The 21,167-nt window shown below is 42.0% G+C and overlaps 1 non-coding gene across 1 annotated transcript; it reads left to right on the forward strand.

The window, feature by feature from the left end:
• Positions 1-18,379: 18,379 nt before the first annotated feature.
• LOC121824181 (U1 spliceosomal RNA) lies at positions 18,380-18,543 on the forward strand. The gene has a single exon (XR_006066010.1). It is a non-coding gene; the product is annotated as a U1 spliceosomal RNA (small nuclear RNA).
• Positions 18,544-21,167: the final 2,624 nt, after the last annotated feature.

Raw genomic sequence — 21,167 nt, forward strand, 5'->3', positions numbered from 1 at the left:
TTCTATTCTTTCCCTTGTTTTATATATTTTAAATTTTTTTATCGGTGGATTCTGCTGGAGTTTATCGGTGGATTCTGCTGGAGAATCCGATACAGATAAGCACTGGAGGTCTCCTGTTGCAAATCACCCTCTGGAGCGATGGAAGGATCTTTCTACTAACACGTGGAGGAGACCCGATCTAGTGTTGGTGTGGCCTCGGAGTTTGGTTTATGTCTTTCCTCAGGACAATGAGGTTCCTCTTTGGATTCCTGAGCACTGCACGCGTCCTGTGGCTGCTGCTGAAGCCCAACATGACAGAGACGTAATGTGTCATCATGAAAAAATCTACCCTTCTGATGCCAATGGAGATTGAGAGCCCAATATGGCCAGCTTTGGCAAGCATTAATGTAAGCCTAGGAACTGTAGCCATGAGATTGGATTCTCCAACCAAAGCTGCCAACCAAAGTCATGCTCGGATCAAGAAAAGTGGGCCTTGGTGGTTTATGTTCCTGGAGTTGTATCCATGCCAGTGGATGTCCACAAGAGAATTTGACATTGCTGCTGCCACTGTTGCTGTTATAACAATGGCGCACACCACTGCTACTGTTTCTGGGATTACCATTTCATAATTGCTTACTACAGCTAGCACAGTGGAGACCCTGGCAACAAAAGTAGCTACTACAGTTAGTTAATCTTTCATTCTATTGGGCATGATAAATTTAATTCAGTAGTTATATACATCTTGACTGGCTTTGAAAATTATAAATTTATAAACTCAAGTTCCAGTTGCTTTTGGGATACTATCTTATAAGGACTTGAATGTACAGTATGGCTCGATAAGGAAGGGAATTGCCTTTAGCCTACTGGCTATAGGTGAGATAGGACCTCTGTTGGTCTTTTCTGTATCGAACACACAGATTGCAAGCCCAGTGCCACTTTGAGATCTTTGGCAGCAATTAACCATGCAACTCACACACAATTGAGCTGGTATGATAATGAGTATTCAGAGACGGGTAATGCCTGGGGGGGGGCACTCACCAACCTAAGACAGAGCACCTGTGTGGCCTGGACAGGCATCTCCATGACGGGTAAAGTGACCTGCTCACGTCCCACATAACCCAAGTCAGAAGCTCATTTTTTAATAAAAGGGGGACCTGCAGGGCCCTGGCCCCTGTTTTGGGTAACTGTTGCCTTGCTTGCAGACCTTGACCTTGATATCCTCTCAATGCTAATTCCCTGCCAGGTTCCACCCTCCTGAATGCTTAAGGGAAGTTCCTTGTCTGTGTACCCTGAATAATGGATGCTAACAGCTTAGATGCAAGATTGTAAAACATCAGTAGCGAACTTCTGCCTTCTGGGGTTCTCCCATTGTGCTGTAAGCCTGTAATTAAGACCTCCTATCCCCTTCAGAAATGACATTCGACATTTAAAATTATATATATATATATATTTTTTAATGAATACTGTGAATGTAATCTATGAATACCACAAATGTAATTAATATCATGAGTGTAATTTTAAAAATAAATAAAAACAAACAAATTAATTAATTAATTAATAAAAACACCCACAGGGAAAAAAAAGAAACACTACTATAGCCAAAATCACTACTGACCCTCACACAGTGGTAGTGGGAGACTTCAATACCCACTCTCACCAATAGACTAGTCATCCAGTCAAAAATTAAACAGAGAAATTCTGGAGCTAACTATGTTATAAACCAAATGGATCTAACAGATACATATTATAGAAGCAGTAATTAAGTCTTTCAACAAAAGAAAGAGCCTAGGGCCAGAAGGTTTTAGTGCAGAATTCTACCAGACTTACAAAGATTAATTAATATCAGTAGTTCTTAAATTATTATACAAAACAGAAGGAACATTGCCCATTTCTTTTTATGAGACCACAATACTTACACCTAAACCACATAAAGACTCAACTAAGAAAAAGAATCAATCTCTCTTGTGAACACAGATGCAAAAATCCTCAAAAAATGTTCAAACCAAATATAAGTACACATCATAAAGATTATGCACCATGATCAAGTAGGCTTCATCCCAGAGAAGCAAGGATGGTTCAACATATGTAAATCAATAAGTGTGATCTACCATATAAACAGACTGAAAGACAAAAACTACATGACATCTCATTTGATGCAGAAAAGGCCTTGACAAAAATCCAATACACCTTCATATTAAAAGTCCTGAAGGAACAACAGCTCTGCATCATGACATGTGGCTGGAGTGAGCAGGAGTCAACCAAGCACCACCCAGGTTTCTAGCCCCAGGCCCATGAGAGGACAACAGTGACAGCTCCATGCTGGGCAGTTGGACACCATTATGATGAGCAAGAACAAGGTAGGAAGGTGGAAGAGAGAGAGAGAGGAGGAATAGTTCATGAGCTGGAGAGAGAGGCAGATCTGAACAGGTGAGGGTGCTAAGGAACACACCAACGTGAATAGCCTGTTTGACACCCACGTTCAAGGTGATGCCCAGGCCTGGGCTATAGCCAAAAACCAAGTCTTGGTCTGAGGCCCTGAAGCAGTTGAGAGGGCTTGAGTTGATGTCTGTGGCTCCTGTTGCCACTGAGGGAAGTGCAGAGGCCTGTAGTTCAGGCCGCCACCTGGGGCCATGTTGGTTTCTGATGGCCTCACTGCCACAGAGGCCATCTGAGTGACCTGTACTGCCACTTGGGTCATGATGACATCCCAGTCCAGGCTGCTGCTGAGAACCATGTCTGGGTACATGGTCCTATCACAACCAGGGTCTGTATTGATGACCATGTTGCCACCAAAGGCCACATGAATGTTAGGTGTCTAGTTATGCTGCCACCAGGGCCATACTGAACTGAATGGCCTGCACTGTCACCCAGGGCCATGGTGTTGTCTGGACCAGGGCTGCTGCTGAGGGCCATTTCTGGGTCTATAGCCCTACAGCAGCCAGGGTCTGAGTTTATGTCTGTGGATCCTATTACCACCGAGGGCCATGTGGTCCAGTCAGCCACCTGAGACCATGTTGGTGTCCAAGGTCCATACTAACCTGGGGGGGCCTGTACTGCCACCTGGGGGCATGGAGATATCCAGGCCTGGGCTGATATCAAGGGTCATATCTGGGTCTGTGGCCCTGCAGTGGCCAGGGTCTGGGGTGCTATCTATGGCTTCTTTTATCATGAAGGGTTCTGTGAATGCCAAGGGTCTGGTCAGCCACCTGAGACCATGTTGGTGTCCCAGGGTCATGCTGCCATCAGAGCCACACTGATCTGGGTGGCCTTTGCTGCCAACAGGGCCATAGTGGCACCCAGGCCCAAGCTGCTGTTGAGAAATATGTCTGGGTTCATGGTCCTGCTGCAGCTGGGGTCTGTGTTGATGTTAATGGCCAGTTAATGTTAATGGATCATAGAAAACATGTGTGATGAAGTCCGAGGTCCGTGCTGGGCCGGCCATGGCCCCCACTGGCCCTAGCTTTCCCTGCCCCTCACTGAAAACTGCAGCAGGAGGGCTGCCCTCCCCCACCCCACTCAGGCCCTACCCCTTACCACAGGCTTGCACCTCACCTGGGCAGCACACTAGAACTGACCCTGTTGTCAGGATGCAGGCGAACGGGCCCTGAGGGCATGAGGGCAGCAGAGCTGACACCACCCCCCTGGTCTGCCATGTGGTAGCATGGGTAAAGGAAAGATGCCCTCCCCCACCCCTTGCTACTCACAGTGGGTAAGAGAGCTGGCACCAGGATCATAAGAGTTGGAGAACTAGCCCTGTTCCTCATCATCTGCAGCACATGGGAGAGAGGATGCCTGGCCAGCACACTAGAACTAACACTGTTGTTGGGCATGAGAGCAGAGGCGATAACACTCCCTAGGATGCCCCCTTAAGCAACTGGGAGAGAGGGCTCTGTACCTCGCCTGGACAAGACAGTGGAGCTGTCCCTGGTGGTATATGAGAGCGTTGGACCTGAAGGCTTGAGAGCAGAACTGGCCCAGCTCGTTGCTGCAGGATGCATTGGGTGGACTGGCCAAGACAATGCTGGAGAGCTCACCCGGGTAGTGATGATGAGGAAAGGCTGGAAGGCTGACCAACCCAGCTACTACCCAGGCCCCCAACCAGTTCTATGAGTTGGTCCATTCTAACATCCACCTCATCTATGAAGTATTAGAGCATGAAAAGGAGATGAACCTACAGATCCAAAACTGCAGGACCTCCATGACACAAGAGGAGGTCAAGAGCATCCCCATTTAAAGCCCATTATTGATGGTGTAACAGTAGTCAGAGGCCTTGAACCAGACCAATGACTCATGACAATGAACACTTGCGAGTGAAGATAAAAGCACCAAAGGTTGAAATGTGACTCATCGCGCCACACCACAGCTTACACAATGAGATTCCTTTTTTTTTTTTTTTTTTTTTTTTTTTTTTTTTTTTTTTTTTTGCTTTGTTTGGTTTGGTTTTTTGTTTTTCTTTTAAATTTTGTTTTGTTTTTGCAGGGGAGGTTACAAGGGCAGAGGACATGAGTGGAATCATGATTCATGATGAGAAATCTGCAAAGAATCAATAAAATTTAAAAAAACACATTTGGAGCAACTACAATGAATATTCTATTTGGAAGACTTGTCAATAAAGACTTTTCAATAAATTGAAAAACAAAACAAGTTCTAGAGAAACTAGGGACACAAGGGACATACCTTGACATAATAAAGACAGTTTACAGCAAGCCCACATCAACCTAAATTGAGAACATTTCCACTAAAATCAGAAACAAGACAAGGTTGTCCATTCTCTATATACCTAACCAATATAGTACTTGAAGTCTTAGGTAGAGCAATAACACTACTGAACAAGATGAAGGGGATAAAAATAGGAAGAGAAGAAGTTAAAGTATCTTTATTTTCAGATGGCATGATGGTATATATTAATGACCCTAAAGTTCCCACTAGGAAATTCCCACAGCTGATAAACACTTTCAAAAAGTAACAGGCTATAAAATTAATACACAGAAGTCAGTAGCCTTCTTGTATACAAACAACAATAGACAGAGAAAGAAATAGGGAAACAACAGCCTCAAAAATAACATTAATATTTGGGGTAACTATAATCAAGCAAGTTAATATTAAGCAGGTTGTATAATAAAAACATTAAGACATTTCAGAAAGAAATTGATGAAGATGAAAATGAACATGTTATTGGTATAAAAACAGACAAGTTGGTCAACAGAATCAAACTGAAGACACAGACATAAGTCCACACACCTACAGACACCTGAATTTTTAAAAAGAAGCCAAAATTCCACACTGGAAAAAAAAAGTATCTTCAACAAATGGTGCTGGTCAAACTGAATGGTTGCATATAGAAGAATGCAAATAGATTCATACTTATCACCCTGCCCCCCCCCCCAAAAAAAACTGAACTCCAAATGGAACAAAGACCTCAAATAAGGTCAGATACACTGAATTTGAAAGAAGAGAAAATAGAGAATAGTCTTGAACTCATTGGCACAGACTTTCTGAATGGCACAGGCACTAAGATCTACAATTAATAAATGGAACCTCATGAAACTGAAAAGCTTCTGTGTGGCAAAGGGCACCATCATTTGAACAAAAGGGCTGGCTGCCAAATGGGAAGAGATTTTTTTTTACAACTACACATTTGATAAAGAGCTAATATCTAAAATATATAAAGAACTAAAACAACTGGACATCCCTCCACTCTAGACTACTGGCAATGGTTGAGAGAGTGCCTGAACTGACCTACTCTGATGATCAGATGGTCAAACACCCTAACTGTCATGATAGAACTCACATCCAGTAACTGATGGAAGCAGATGCAGAGATCCACGGCCAAGCCCCAGGTATAGCTCCAGGAGTCCAATCGGTGAGAGAGAGGAGGGATTATATGAGCAAGAGATATCGAGACCATGATTGGAAAAAGCACAGGGACAAATAGCCAAACTAACGGAAACACATGACCCATGAACCAATAGCTGAAGAGCCCCCATGGAACTGGACCAGGCCCTCTGGATAAGTGAGACAGTTGATTAGCTTGAACTGTTTAGGAGGCCCCCAGGCAGTGGGACCAGGACCTGGCCTTGGTGCATGAGCTGGCTTTTTGGAACCTAGGGCCTATGCTGAGACATTTTGCTCAGCCTTGGTGCAGGGAGGAGGGGACTGGACCTGCCTCAACTGAATCTACCAGGCTGGGCTGACTCCCTAGGGGAGACCTTGCCTTGGAGGAGGTGGGAATGGGGGTGGATTGTGGGGGAAGGCTTGGGGTGGGAGGAGGGAGGACAGGGGAATCTGTGGCTGATATGTAAAATTAAATTAATTATAAAATAAAACTATTTTAAAAAAACAACTGGACATCAAAAATAACCCAATTTTAAAATGAGGTACATATCTAAACAAAGAATCCTCAAAAGATGAAATATAAATGGCTGAGAAACAAAGAATTGTTCAACATCCTTAGTCATCAAGGAAATTCAAATAAAAACTGCTTTGAGATTTCATCTTACACCAGTCAGAATAGTCAAGATCAATAAAACAAATGACAGCTCATGCTGGCAAGGATGTGGAGTAAGGGGAACACTTATCTATTGCTGGTGGGAATGCAAACTTGTATAGCCACCATGTAAAACAGGATGTGGTGATTCCTCTGGAATCTGGAAATATACCTACCTCAAGATTCAGCTATACCACTCAAGTATATGAACAAAAGATTCTACAGCCTACAACAGAGACATTTACTCAACCATGTTCATTGTTGCTCTGTTCATAATAGCCAGCAATTGAAAACAGATTCGATGTCTGTCAGTGGAAGAATGAGTAAAGAAAATGTAGTACAATTATACAATGGAGTATTGTATTGCTCAGCTATTCAAAAATAAAATCATGACAGGCTTAAGTAAATGGATGGAGCTAAAAAAAATCATCTGAGGTAACCCAGATTCCAAAAAATAAAAATGGTATGTATTCACTTATATGTGGACGTTAGCTGTTAAGTCTTCAATAAGTAGACTACAATCCAGATAATCATAGAGGTTAGGCATAGAGTAAGGGATTTGGCAAGGGGTAAAGCAGGGATGTATCTTCTTAGAAAGGAGAAATATAATAGATAATTATGGATGGTTGGGGATGGTATATAGAGCAGGAGAATCAAATGGGGAGGGGAAGGGAAAAGGAAGGGAAGGAAGGGAATATGTAAAGGGACAGCTAAACTAAATGTCATTTGAAAGGTTGTACGAAAACTCAATACAGTAGACTCTTCTTAAAATATATACATATATGAAAGAAATATACATGAAATCACCAAACAATGGGGAAAATAAAGCCTCAACTAGATATCTCTTATCACCAAACAAAACTTCCAGTTTGGGGAATGGGTTACATTCAATCAAGTTGTTGGCCAAAGAGTCCCCATGCACACCCCTAAACAACCTAGGCTATTGCCAAGATTATTAGTATCTCTCCATAAACTGATCGAAAGGCCTTATTGCTAAAGACATAACCTACACAACACATTGAACACAGAGAAGTTGAACTGGAACCCCTACTAACTAGTACTCATTGTACTGGAAGGTACTCAGCATACTACCAGAGCAGAAAGGTAAACACCAACACAGCTACAAACCCTTTGTTCTACAATGGTCACCTGCCTGCGACATACACTGGTCCAATATTGGTACAAAGCTGATGGGAGTAACCAACTAGTATCTGACTGGGTTTAAGGCCCAATCAATGAGATGGAATCCATTCCTGACACTACTAGGGTAGCCAAGAACCTGAGACTAGATAGGCCAGGCACCTTGGGGAAAATCAAATACTACTTTCTGCTAAATGAACATAATAAAATGACTCCTAATGACATTCTGCTATACTCATAGATCAGTGTCTTGCATAGGCATCACCAGAGAAGCTTCCTTCTGCAGTGAATGAGAACGAATACCTCTGTACACACAGATAGACAATGTACAGAGAGTGAGAGACCTTGGAGCACTCAGCCTGAAAAGGAATGTCTCCATCAAACCTCTCCCTTCAGGACTCATGGAGCTATACAGAAGAGGAGGAGGAAAACTTGTAAGAGCCAGAGGGCATGAAGGACATCTACCTAGACAAATGACTGCTGAGGTGTGGCTCTTCAGTCTCAAGCCAGTGCCTCCCACTGTCCAAATCTAAGCAGAAGCCAAAAAGCAAGAGGGTCCATGATACAATTTATAAAGATGAGGGTAGAGAAGAAAAGAGTATATGTAGATGCAGGAATCAATGATCATCAATCAACTGAGAACTGGCATACTCTCAAACAACTGTACCATCTGGAGACTGAGGGAACACAGACAAAGAAGATGGACTAGCTGTTTCTGACAACAACAGAAATGTAAATAATAGAGTTGATGGGTTATTATTTTTAAAAAAGATATTAAGTTGGGGGCATTGAGAAGGAAGAGTTGGGAAGGTATATGGGAGAATATCATCAGAATACATTGTATAAAATAAAGAATAAATAATTTCAAAGTTTATATCTCAATATATATGAAGATTTGGAAAACCTCAGGGTAATGGGATTTGACTTGGTGTCATTCAACACCCATCTTCCCTATGCATCCCTATAAGTCTCCACTTCTTTCTGTAGAACGTGGGCACTCTTGGCACACACAGGCATGGGAATGGGGCAGCACATGTGAACAAGGCACCTGACACTGAGCACGTCCTCAGCACACCCTAAATCCCATCCCTTCCTGATCATTTTGAAATTAGTCCTAGAAGGAAATACTTGAAATGGGTAATAAAGGCTATCTCTTTTTCTTCTTAGGAAAATAGAACCATAATTTATCTTGGAAATTTCTAGTCTCAGCAATGGGAAAGTTGGTTACCATGCAATTATAGAAAAAACAGAAAGAACATAGCTGAACAGGACCGTAAGACTCATGACACAGATACAAGGGAAAGTCTGAAGCACTTGTAAGAGAAGTAAAATAAGACATACAGCCACCAAAACTTCTCTTATTAAACAGAAATAAGCCATTTTAAAAAGGAAATACTGAGAAAGGAATGCTACTTGTCTGTTTTTGCCCATTTTAGGAAGTCAGTCTTCTTGCAGACCAGGCATGGCTGCCCCTTTTTCCAAGGCACGTTTGCAAAGGCTTCAAGTTCAAGCACAGTTTTTAAGAACATCCTGTCTGACTTGTCAACAGAGAATGTCTTTGTCTGTTTTCCACTCCTCACCATGTCCTCTAACTTAGGTTACTGCCTAATAAGTGGTTACCACCTCAATCTGTACCTTCTTTGCTAGTGACTCTATCCTGGAGTTAAAGGACAAGCTTATTTTGTTCCCTTTGAGCAGAAGAACTACTTCTTCACTGAGGCTCAAACTAAAAATGCATTTCTGAGCAGACAAGATGGCTCAATTGATAAAGGCACTTGTTGCCAACCCTGATCATCTGTTTCATCCCTGAGACTCACGTGTTGGAAAGACAGGCAACTCCTGCAAGTTGTCCTCTGACTTTCCCACACAGACACACACACACACACACACACACACATAAATAAATAAATAAATAAATAAAAATGTAAAAATGCATTTCTGAATTGCACAGAGCAATAGTTTCTCCGTAATTGCAGTTAGTTCCTCAGTTCCCTGGCTCCATGCCTATACCCTTCCCCGGCCTCACACTGCAGGAAAACTTCTCAGGTTTATGACTGATTTAGGACAAGGACTGTGAAAACCATGGAATGGATCTGGTGGTGAATATGTTAGATTGGCTCTTTAGAATGAGAAGAAAAAAGATGTGTGTGTGTGTGTGTGTGTGTGTGTGTGTGTGTGTGTGTGTGTGTGTGTCTAAATATACATGCATTTATAGCATGGAAGATAATTATGGCATATGATGTATGTTGAGCATATAGTAATGTATTAATATGAATAAATTAATTAATATTTAAGTCTGAAAGGCCATATAGGTCCAGATTATAAACAATTTTGAATGCAGAGTCAGTTGCATTTAACTTCTTTTGGACAGGGTTTCACTGCATAGCTCAGGCTGGCCTAGAACTCTTTGTGTAACCTAGGCTGCCCTCTAACTTGCAATTATCCTGATTTAGCTTCCTATGCACTGAGACTACGGGTATGTCCCTGGCTCTGGAGTTAACTTATTTTTAAGAGGGAGTTGTGCACACCTTTTATCCCAGCACTTGGGAAATAGAGAGTGGATCTCTTTGAGTTCCAGGCTAGCTTGGTCTACATAGTGAGTTTGAGGATAGACAGGACTATGTATATAGATCATATCTCAAAAAAAAAAAGTGTTTGTGTTGGATCACCCTGGAGCTGGAATCACAGGCAGATGTAAGCCATATACATATATATATATGGGTGTTGGGAATTGAATCCTAGTCCTTTGTAATTGCAGTACACACTCTTGCCACTGACGTGTCTTTAACTCTTGAAAACTACTGGGAGCCAATGAAAGAACTTCAGCTGGAAAATGTATTAAGCTTATTTTCATCATAGAAAATGCTCAAGTATCATGTCATATGCTAAACACTGTGGGGAAGACACTTGAATCAAAATTGTAGCTTAAGTTGCCACTGGTAATATGTTGCTATCAAACCTGACAACTTAGCATGTGTCTAGTCCTAACTTCAAAACAGGAAATTATTTTCCACTTTCCCCCTTCAAACTGGGTGGAATCTGGAGTTCAGTCAAGAAAGTTTCTTGTGGTGAAAGTTGACCAGTACATAGCAGCAAGAATCTCTTTCTGAAAGCAAGATACTTAATTTTCCTTAAAGAAAGTAATTAGCTATTAAAGTTGGAAAACCCCATTAAATAATCAGAACTTAGTAATTTCCCTAATGATGAGTATTACTTGTTTTTAAAATTGATGTAAACAGCCATTAATGAAATTCCCTGAAAGAAAACAGTATCAAAAGCAAAATGCCTGTCACTAAGCTGCAGATTTCTCAAAACTAATCAAGTATTCTAGCACAATACTGCAGAAACTATTTTCTTTAGAAAATATTTTAAAATTATAATTAATGTGTACTCATGCATACAATACACATGTGCATGTCATGCATGTGAAGATCAGGAGGCAGCTTGGTACTCATGCATGTAATACACATGTGCATGTCATGTGTGTGAAGATCAGGAACTTGCAACAGCCAGCTCATTCCTTCACCATATGGGTTAAAAGGATTGGACTCAGGCCATCAGGTCTGGCAGCAAGTGCCTCATCAGCTGAGCTACCTCACTGTCCCAAGATGCTATTCTGTACAACTTATTTAAAATTTTCATGCGTGGTGGCTGAAGAGATGGCTCAGAGGTTGAGCATTTACTGCTCTTGCAGAGGACTGGGGTTCAATTTCCAGCACCCACATGACAGCTCACAATACACTGTAACTCCACTTCCAAGGGGTCTCAGACCTCTTTTGACCTCCTCTAGCTTCTTCATGAACATACTACATATATATGTACTCAGAAACACACATCCATTGCCAGGTAGTGGTGGCACATGCTTTTAATCCCAGCACTCAGGAGGCAGAGGCAGAGGCAGGTAGATCTCTGTGAATTAGAGGCCAGCCTGGTCTACAAAGCTAGTTCCAGGACAGCCAAGGCTTGTGGTGGTGTTGTGTTCCCCAAAATATTGTGCACCCCAATAAACTAATTTGGGGTCAGAGAACAGAACAGCCACAATATTAAACATAGAGGTTAGACAGTGGTAGCACACGCCTTTAATCCTAGCATTCCAGAGAGAGAGATTTATCTGGATCTCTGTGAGTTCAAGGCCACACTGGAAACAGCCAGGCATGGTGACTCATGCCTTTAATCCCAGGAAGTGATGGCAGAAAGCAGAAAGGTTTTTAAGGTGTGAGGACCAGGAACTAGAGCTGGTTAACCTTTTAGGCTTTCAAGTAGCAGTTCAGCTGAGATTCATTCTGGATGAGGACACAGAGGCTTCCAATCTGAGGAAAGAGGATCAGCTGAGGAACTGGCAAGGTGAGGTGGCTATGGCTTGTTCTGCTTCTCTTTTCTTCCAGCATTCACCCCAATACCTGGCTCCGGGTTTTATTTTCATTAATAAGAACTTTTAAGATTCATGCTACAAAGGCTGTTACACAGTGAAATCTTGTCTCAAAAAACTAATAAACAAACAAAAAGAAAGAAAAAAGAAACACATGTCCACATTAAATGAATTAAACCTATTTTTAAAATTAAAATGTAAAATAAAACAAGATTAGCAAACCAGGGGTGGTAAATGTATTTACCAAGGTAGTTAAGATTAGCAAGTGGAGGGGCTGGAGAGATGGTTCAGCAGTTAAGAGCACTTGCTGCTCTTCCAGAGGACACAAGTTCAATTCCCAGCACCCACATGGCAGCTGACAACAGTCTGTAACTCCAATTCCAGCGAATCCGACACCCTCACACAGATATGCATGCAGTCAAAACACCAATGCACATTAAATAAATATCTTTTTAAAAAAGATTAGCAATTGGCACATGCCTTTAATCCAAGCACTTGGGAGGCAGAGGCAGCCTGGTCTACACATCAAGTTCCAGGACATTTGGGGCTACACAGAGAAACCCTGTCTCAAAGAAAATGATTAGCACAGAATCCACACTAAGTAGGGATGTATTGAAATATAAACTTCTGTGTGTGCATGTTTTGTGCTCACTTAATTTTCTCAGCATTTTTAACATATTTCCAAGGAGGTAATTTCCATGCCAATGCTGCCCTCTAGTAGTAAGAACAAGTTACTTCAAAGAAAACACCATTCCAGTGGAGAAGGCCAAGATAAGTGATACTTTAATATAGAAAAAACTACTTATCCACAAAAATGCTTTTTCTCAGCAATCCTCAACTTCCTATTTTTCATCTGTAGTTTTCTCATTAAAACTTGTTTGTCATTGTCCATTCAAACACTATCATATGATTGCAGTAATTCTCATCCTAGGGTTCGATTATTCTTTTCAAAAAAGAAAAATAATTTGTGTGTGCACGCACATGTGTATGCCTGTATGTATGTGTGTGCCACATGAATGCAGTGCCTGAGGTTGCCAAAATAGGGCATCAGATCCCTTGACTCTGGAGTTACAAGCAGTTGTGAATCACCATGTATGTGCTGGGAACTGAACTTGGACATCTGTAAGAGCAGCCAGTGCTCTTAACCATTGATCCATCTCTCTAGTCCCCAGAATCTACTTTTTCTGCATAGTGTAACTTATTTTTATTTAAATTTTTCATAAAGTATAATATAAAAATCATGTTTTCCCTCCTCTGTAGCTAGAGTTTTCCTGCCTTGCCCACAGTCAGGACAAATCTTTATCACCCGCCAGTCCCACAGCCACTCAGACCCAACCAAGTAAACACAGAGACTTATATTGCTTACAAACTGTATGGCCGTGGCAGGCTTCTTGCTAACTGTTCTTATAGCTTAAATTAATCCATTTCCATAAATCTATACCTTTGCCACGTGGCTCGTGGCTTACAGGCATCTTCACATGCTGCTTGTCCTGGCAGCGGCTGGCAGTGACTCCTTCTGCCTTCCTGTTCTTTCTTTTCTCCTCTCTGTTAGTCCTGCCTATACTTCCTGCCTAGCCACTGGCCAATCAGTGTTTTATTTATTGACCAATCAGAGCAACACATTTGCCATACAGAACATCCCACAGCACTCCTCCAACTCCTCTAATATTCTTTCCACCTCCTTACCCACCCAACTTCATATTCTCTCTCAAAACAAAAACAGGACAAACCACCAAATGAACAGACAAATAAATAACCAGAAAGATAAAAATTACCAAAATAGAACAAAATGAAAAGACCACAAACAAACAAACATGGAGTCTGTTTTGTGTTGGCCAACTACTCTTGAGCATGGGGAATAGGGGCTGCCCTGAAGTGTGGTGCATGGGAGAAAACTGATTTTCCATTTCCCAGCAGGTATGAATTGCAAATAGCTTCTTGGTTAGGTGTGGGACTTTGCCTCTACTTCCCTTTCTCAGTGCTGGGTTTTATCTGGTTTGAATCTGTGGTGGTCTTTTGCCTGCTGTCACAGTCTCTGTGGGTTCAAATGTATTCATATCTTCCTTGGAGTCACACACCACTTTTGACTCTTACAATTTTTCTGCCTCTTATGTCACATAGCTCCCTGAGCTTTGAAGTGTGTGTGTGTGTGTGTGTGTGTGTGTGTGTGTGTGTGTGTGTGTGGTGGTATTGGTGGGAGGATGATGAAGACATCCCGTTTAGGAATCAGTGATCCAAAGTCTCACTCTCTGCACACTGTCCAGTTGTGGGTCTCTGTGTTAATTCCCATCTACTACAAGAAGCTTCTTTGATGAAGGTTGAGTGAAGCACTGTTATATGGGCATAGCATTTATATTATAATCATTTTATTGCTATGTTCCTTTGGAAGAATAATATTAGTAGGTGTGGTAGTTTGAAAGAAAATGATCCTCAGAAGGAGTGGCCTTGTTGGAGTAGGCCTTGTTGGGGAAAGTGTGTCACTGTGGAGGCGGGCTTTGAGGTATCATATATGCTCAAGCCACACCCAGTGTCTCAGACAACTTCCCATTACCTGCAAGCCAAGATGTAGGACACTTGGCTACTTCTCGAGCACCATGTCTGTCTGTACACCATCATGTTGCACCATTATGATTATGGACCAAACCTCTGAACTGTAAACCACCCCAATGAAATTTTTTATGAAATTTTTGCTGTAATCACAGTATATTTTCACAGCAATAGATGGTAGGTTTTTGCTAGGACCATGACCTGCCTATCTAGTCTCATGTTCTTGGCCACTTGAACAGTATCAGGTGTGGATGTTATCTTATGGAACCGGCCTTAAAACCAACCAAAAAGCAATTGGTTACTCTCATAACATTCGTGCCACTATTGTACCAGTATATCTTTCAGACAGGTCACTGTTACAGGTTTCAGGGTTTGTTGCTGGGTTATATGGATGGTTACTTTTCTCCTTTGGAAGTATACAGAGTATCTTCCAACATCATTAACATTGTAAGTCTGAAGATGAAGCTTTTTATTATTTATTTGTTTGTTTTGCTTCCTGACCACAGTTTCCCCTCCCTCCTCTCATCCAAGTCTCTGCTCCCACCCTCCTCTGTCTCCTCCATCCCCTCCTCATCCATTTCTATTCAAAAAAGAGCAGGTCTCCCATGAATATCAACAAAACGTGGCATATCAAGTTACAGTAAGACTAAGCACCTCACCTTGTATTAAGGCTGGGCAAGGCAACCCAGTATGAGGAATAGGTTCCCAAAAGCCAGTAGAAGAGTCACAGACAGCCCCTGCTTCCACCGTTAGGAGTCCTACAAGAAGACCAAACTACACAACTCTAACATATATGTAGAGGACCTAAGTGAGTACCATGCAGGCTCTCTGGTTGTTGGTTCAGTCTCTGTGAGCTCCTATGAGCCCAAGGTAGTTGATTCTGTGGGTTTTCTTGTAGTGTCTTTGACATCTCTGGCTCCTACAATCTTCTTCCCTCTCTCCATGAGGATTCCCTGAGCTTGGCCTAATGTTTGACTGTGGGTCTGCATCTGTTCCCAGGGAGGTGAAGTTTTTAATTGGGCACCAGCTCTTTCTCTGTGTTCAATAACATTAAGAAAATGATTTCCCCTATGAGTTATAAGTGTTCTTAATGACATACAGAAATGTGAATCCTTTCCATGTTTTCAATTTTCTTTGCCAAGATACCTCAGATGAATCAGCATGTACAGTAACTAGGTCTTTCCAAAATGCACATCTTCAATAATGTGACTTGAAAGTTGAAATTGTTTCTTGATCCATAGGCTACAGAACAGCTGCTGTTAACAGGTGAAAATATCAACTTCATTGTACAGCTCCATCAAAGCTCTTGACTGACAAGGTATATCATTTATAGGCAAGTATATTTGTGTGTTCAACAAATCATATTATAAATAGGTTTGCTGTCATCCAGACTTTGCCCACTTATAGAGCATATACACAGTAGATTTAGTATAATCCCTAAGGACTCTGGGATATCTCAAGAATAGTAGATGAGCAACTAGAAGACATCAGCTACGTTATCCCGTAACAGGAAAGTTTCCCTATCCTTTGCAGTCAAGAATTGCCTTATCTCTAGCTAGGAAAGCCCTAGATAAGACCTTCTGCCAATATAAGGCAGCTTCACCCACGCTGACAATCTATTGTGGAATGTAGACATTTTATCAACTGTCTTAGCCAAATCTCCTGGAGAACTTGCTGCAGCCTCTGTATAAGCATTTGCTGTTTGCCTTTCACTTTTATGAAAGCTAGCCAGCTTCTTTCCTTCAGCCTCAATAACCAATCTCTGCTAACATCAATCTTCCTCTTCAGCTTCTTCCTCACCCCTCTCAGAGCTCACAGGATTGAAGAGTTAAGACCATGCTCTGATTAGGATTTAATGACTGTTACAAAATTCTTTATGGGCCCTTCATTTGTCTCTAATGATGGTAAAAAAGCCTGTCTCATATTCTTACCATTAGTGTGGTCACTAATTTTTCATTTGCATTCACAACTTGCCCAGCTGGACAGCAGCCTCATCTGGGCCAATCTCAACTTTTAGCATGCTTTCCTCACTAAGCGTAAGCATTCCTAGCTTTTCATTTAAACCTTGAAGTGAGAGATATGCTACTCTGTACTGACTTGAACACTTAAGAGGTCATCACTTGCCTAATTTCAACAGCGTTGTGTTAAAGAGCATATGATGGTGAAGCAATAGCACTCATTTATGGATCAAAAATCTACCATCTATAAAAACAATTATAAAAACCAGGTCACTGTGGCAGAAAATCAAAATGTGACAGAGGCGGGCTAGTGAGAAGGCTCAGCAGGTAAAGCCGAATGTCACACAAGCCTGACCATCTGAATTCAATCCCCAGAAACCATGTGAAAAGGAGAGGTCCAGCCAGAGCCACACTCCAACTTCCACATGTGCCCACATACACATGGACATAATAAAAAGTGGCAGACATATAAAATGAAAAAGAGTTGCCAGGAAAAATCATTTCAAGAACTGTTCAAGTTAGGGCTGCCACAAAGCCTTATCACCTACCTAGTGCACTCAATCAAGAATAAAGTAATGGGGAATGTTTATATGGTATTATTGTTTTCTCATGGTTGATGTTTGCGTGAGTATTTTTCTGCCTTTTTAACGATACTCTTATTTTTTGTTCTTACTTTTCTATTCTTACATCCCAACCAAAGTTTCCCCTTCCTCTTCTCCCAGTTCTTCTCCCCACTTCCCCTCCTCCCCTCATCTACTCCTACTCCCCTGTTTCTCTTCAGATATGGGCAGGGTCTCCCATGGGTATCAGCTAGCCTTGGTATATCAAGTTGAAATGAGACTAGACACCTCTTATTCAATTAACTTTGGATGAGGCAATCAAGGAGGAACAGGTCCCCAAAGCAGGCAACAGAGTCAGAGAAGTCCCCTGCTCTCATTATTAGGAGTCTCACAAGAAGACCAAGTAGACAGTTACTATTTTTTAAGTATACTCTCTTTTATTTTTCCTTCTTTCTAGACATGGTCTCTTTATGATGTAGCTCTGGTTGGTCTGGAACTCACTATGTAAACCAGGTTAGCCTTGAACTTCCAGAGATCTGCCTGCCTCTGCCTCCTGAATGCTGGGATTAAAGGTGTGTGCCACACCCAGATATATTCTAAAAATTAGAATGTTCTCAGTCAAGACTGATACTAGATGATTTTTATGACATGGAATCCATTTACATTTTTAAAAAACATTTTATTTTGGAACAATATTGTTTATAGAAAATATGAAAAAACACCTCAGAGAAACCCTGAATGCCTTTCACTTAATTTTTATTAACACTTTTATGTGGTGATATTTGTGCTCTAACAAATAAGCTTACCTGGGGATCAGAGGACAGAGCCAGCTACTAAATTAGACACAGAAGTCAGACAGTGTTGGCACATGCCTTTAATCCTATCACTCTGGAGACAGAGATCTGTGTGGATCTCTGTGAGTTCAAGGACACACAGGGAAGAGAGTCAGGTGTGGTGGCACACACCTTTAATACCAGCACTTGAGATCTCATATATTTGCTTGGGTAGGACATGCATCTTTAATCCCAGGAAGTAATAAGGCAGGACACAGAAAGGTATATAAGGTGTGAGGAAACAGGAATTCATGCTCTGGAGGCCAAGGAGTTGGTAAGGTGAGGTTGTCTGTGGTTTGTTCTGTTTCTCTGATCTTTCAGCATTCACCTTAATACCTGCCTCAGGTTTTTTATTAATAAGACCTTATAAGATTCATGTTACACCTTTACAGTGCATTTTTTAACCAAGAGTAAACATTAGGACATTAATATTAACTCAATTCCAGACTTTATTCGGATGTCACCAGTTTTTCCATATCTTCATTCTGCTCAAGAATTGAGCCCTCATACTTACCTGGCAGGGGAGACACCATGATCAAGCAGGTGGTTTTCCCAGGGCGAGGCTCATCCATTGCACTTGGGGTGTGTTGACCCCTGTGATTTTCCCAAACTCGGGAAACTTGACTGCATAATTTGTGGTAGTGGGGGACTGCGTTTGCACTTTCCCCTGAATAAAAAATGAAAAGAAAGAAAGAAAAAGAAAAAAAAGAATTGAGCTCTCAATTGTATATTGCATTTGTTTTGTCTTTTTATTTTTACATATGCAGGTGCAGGCATGCCACAGTGCACAAGGAGGTTGAAGGGAACTTTGAGTTGGTTCTCTCCTTCTACCGTGAGCTCTGGGGATTGAACTCGGGCTGCCAGGCTTGCACAGCCAGTCATTTTACTTGTTGAGTAACCTCAAGAGCCACATATTGCATTTACTTTTATTCTACTAATTTTATTATTCTCATGGTTTACTTTTTATGTAATTTCTGATATAGATGAGTTTAGATCCATCAGCAGACTCAGTTTCTGTTTCACGTTCCCTTTGTTTCTTCATTTGTGACATTTTTTGGTTGTTTTAATATTCCCCTTTTTTTCCCAGAGATCTGACTGCACTGCTACATACATCTTCTTGGCTCATGAAGACAACATTTTCCTGGCAATAATACTAGGAGCTATCAAATGGCTGTAGTTGGACCAAGTAACACTACCAAAACCAGAAACTGTAGATGACTCATAAATGTGCCACAAACCTTCCTAGTTTTATTAAATATAGTACATAACCATTCTCGTATGAAGTGATGAAGGAATACTGAGCTAAAAAATATAGAAATGGCTACAAAGGAATATCAGTTTGGATTTTTTATGTTTATGATACCTTACAACTTTCCTGCTTTATTTTACTAAGCACCTGGAATTATAGGCTCACACCATCACATACTGCATAATATTGAATTATGTTCTTAAATACTAACTTTCCCAAGTCATATAAATATTGAGCTAGATCCATCCATGTTCTGACATCTGATTTTGTTTCTATCAGCATAATTTATTTTTATTTAGTTTGTTTGTCTTCTGAGAATGGGTTGCACGTAGCTCAGGCTGGACTAGATCTCACTATATAGCCAATCAAACTCAGGGCTTCACCAGTGTTGTTCGATTCTTTTTTATATTTTATAATTTGATTTAATTTTACATATCAGCCACAGATTCCCCTGTCCTCCCTCCTCCTCCCTATCCTCTCCCCAGCCCACCCCCCAGTCCCATCTCCTCCAGGGCAAGGACTCCCCTGGGGATTCAGCTCAACCTGGTAGATTCAGTCCAGGCAGGTCCAGTCCCCTCCTCCCAGGATGGGCAAAGTGTCCCTGCATAGGCCCCAGGTTCCAAACAGGCAGCTCATGCACTAAGGACAGGTCCCAGTTGTACTGACCTACTCTGCTGATAGGATGGCCAAACACCCTAACTGTCACGCTAGAAATCTCATCCAATGTCTGATGGAAGTGGATGCAAAGATCCACGGCCAGGCCCCAGGTGGAGCTCCAAGAGTCCAATTGGCGAGAAAGAGGAGGGATGGTATGAGCGAGAATTGTTGAAACCAAGATTGGAAAAAGCACAGGGACAAATAGCCAAACTAGTGGAAACACATGAACTGTGAACCAATAGCTGAGGAGCCCCCAACTGGATCAGACCCTCTTGATAAGTGAGACAGCTGATTAGCTTGAACTGTTGTTCGATTCTTAAATGGTCTTATAATAAAAAAAATCTTGAAGCCAGATATTGGGGTGAAAGCTGAAAGATCAGAGAAGCAGAGCAGCCACAACCTCACTTCACCAACTCCTCAGCTAATCCTGTTTCCTCAGACTGAAAGCCTCTAAGTCCTCACCCAGAAGGATCTCAAGTTGAACTGTCTTAGTTCCTGCCTCCTCATGCCTATATACCTTTCTCTGGCCTGCCATGTCACTTCCTGGGATTAAGGCATGTGTGCTACCCAGTACTGGGATTAAAGGTGTGTGCCACCACTGCCTGACTCTGTTTCCAGTGTGGCCTTTAAACTCACAGAGATCCAGACAGATCTCTGCCTCCAGAGTGATAGGATTAAGGGTGTGTGACACCACTGTCTGGCCTCTAAGTCTAATTGGTGGCTGCCTCTGTCCTCTGATCCTTAAGGCAAGCTTTTTTTTCCCCCTTTTTTTTATTTTACAATACTATTCAGTTCTACATAATAGCCACAGATTCCCTTGTTCTCTCCCTTCCTACCCCCCTCCCCTTCCCCCCAGCCTACCCTCCATTCCCACCTCCTCCAGATCAACGTCTCCCCCGAGGACTGGGATCGACCTGATAGACTCAGTCCAGGCAGGTCCAGTCCCCTCCTCCCAGATTGAGCCAAGCGTCCCGGCATAAGTCCCAGGTTTCAAACAGCTAACTCATGCAAAGAACCCAGGACCTGGTACCACTGCCTAGATGCCTCCCAAACAGATCAAGCCAATCGATTGTCTCACCTATTCAGAGGGCCTGATTCAGTTGGGGGCCCCTCAGCCTTTGGTTCATAGTTCATGTGTTTCCATTCATTTGGTTATTTGTCCCTGTGCTTTATCCAACCTTGGTTTCAACAATTCTCGCTCATATAAACCCTCCTCTTTCTCACCAATTAGACTCCCAGCGCTCTACCAGGGGCCTAGCCGTGGATGTCTGCATCCAGATTCCTCAGTACTTGGATGGGGTTTCTGGCACAACTATTAGGGTGTTTGGCCATCCCATCACCAGAGTAGGTCAGTCCCGGCTGTCTCTTGGCCATTGCCAGCAGTCTTT

Source organism: Peromyscus maniculatus, chromosome 19, assembly GCF_049852395.1.
Source record: "Peromyscus maniculatus bairdii isolate BWxNUB_F1_BW_parent chromosome 19, HU_Pman_BW_mat_3.1, whole genome shotgun sequence".
Taxonomy (NCBI): domain Eukaryota; kingdom Metazoa; phylum Chordata; class Mammalia; order Rodentia; family Cricetidae; genus Peromyscus; species Peromyscus maniculatus.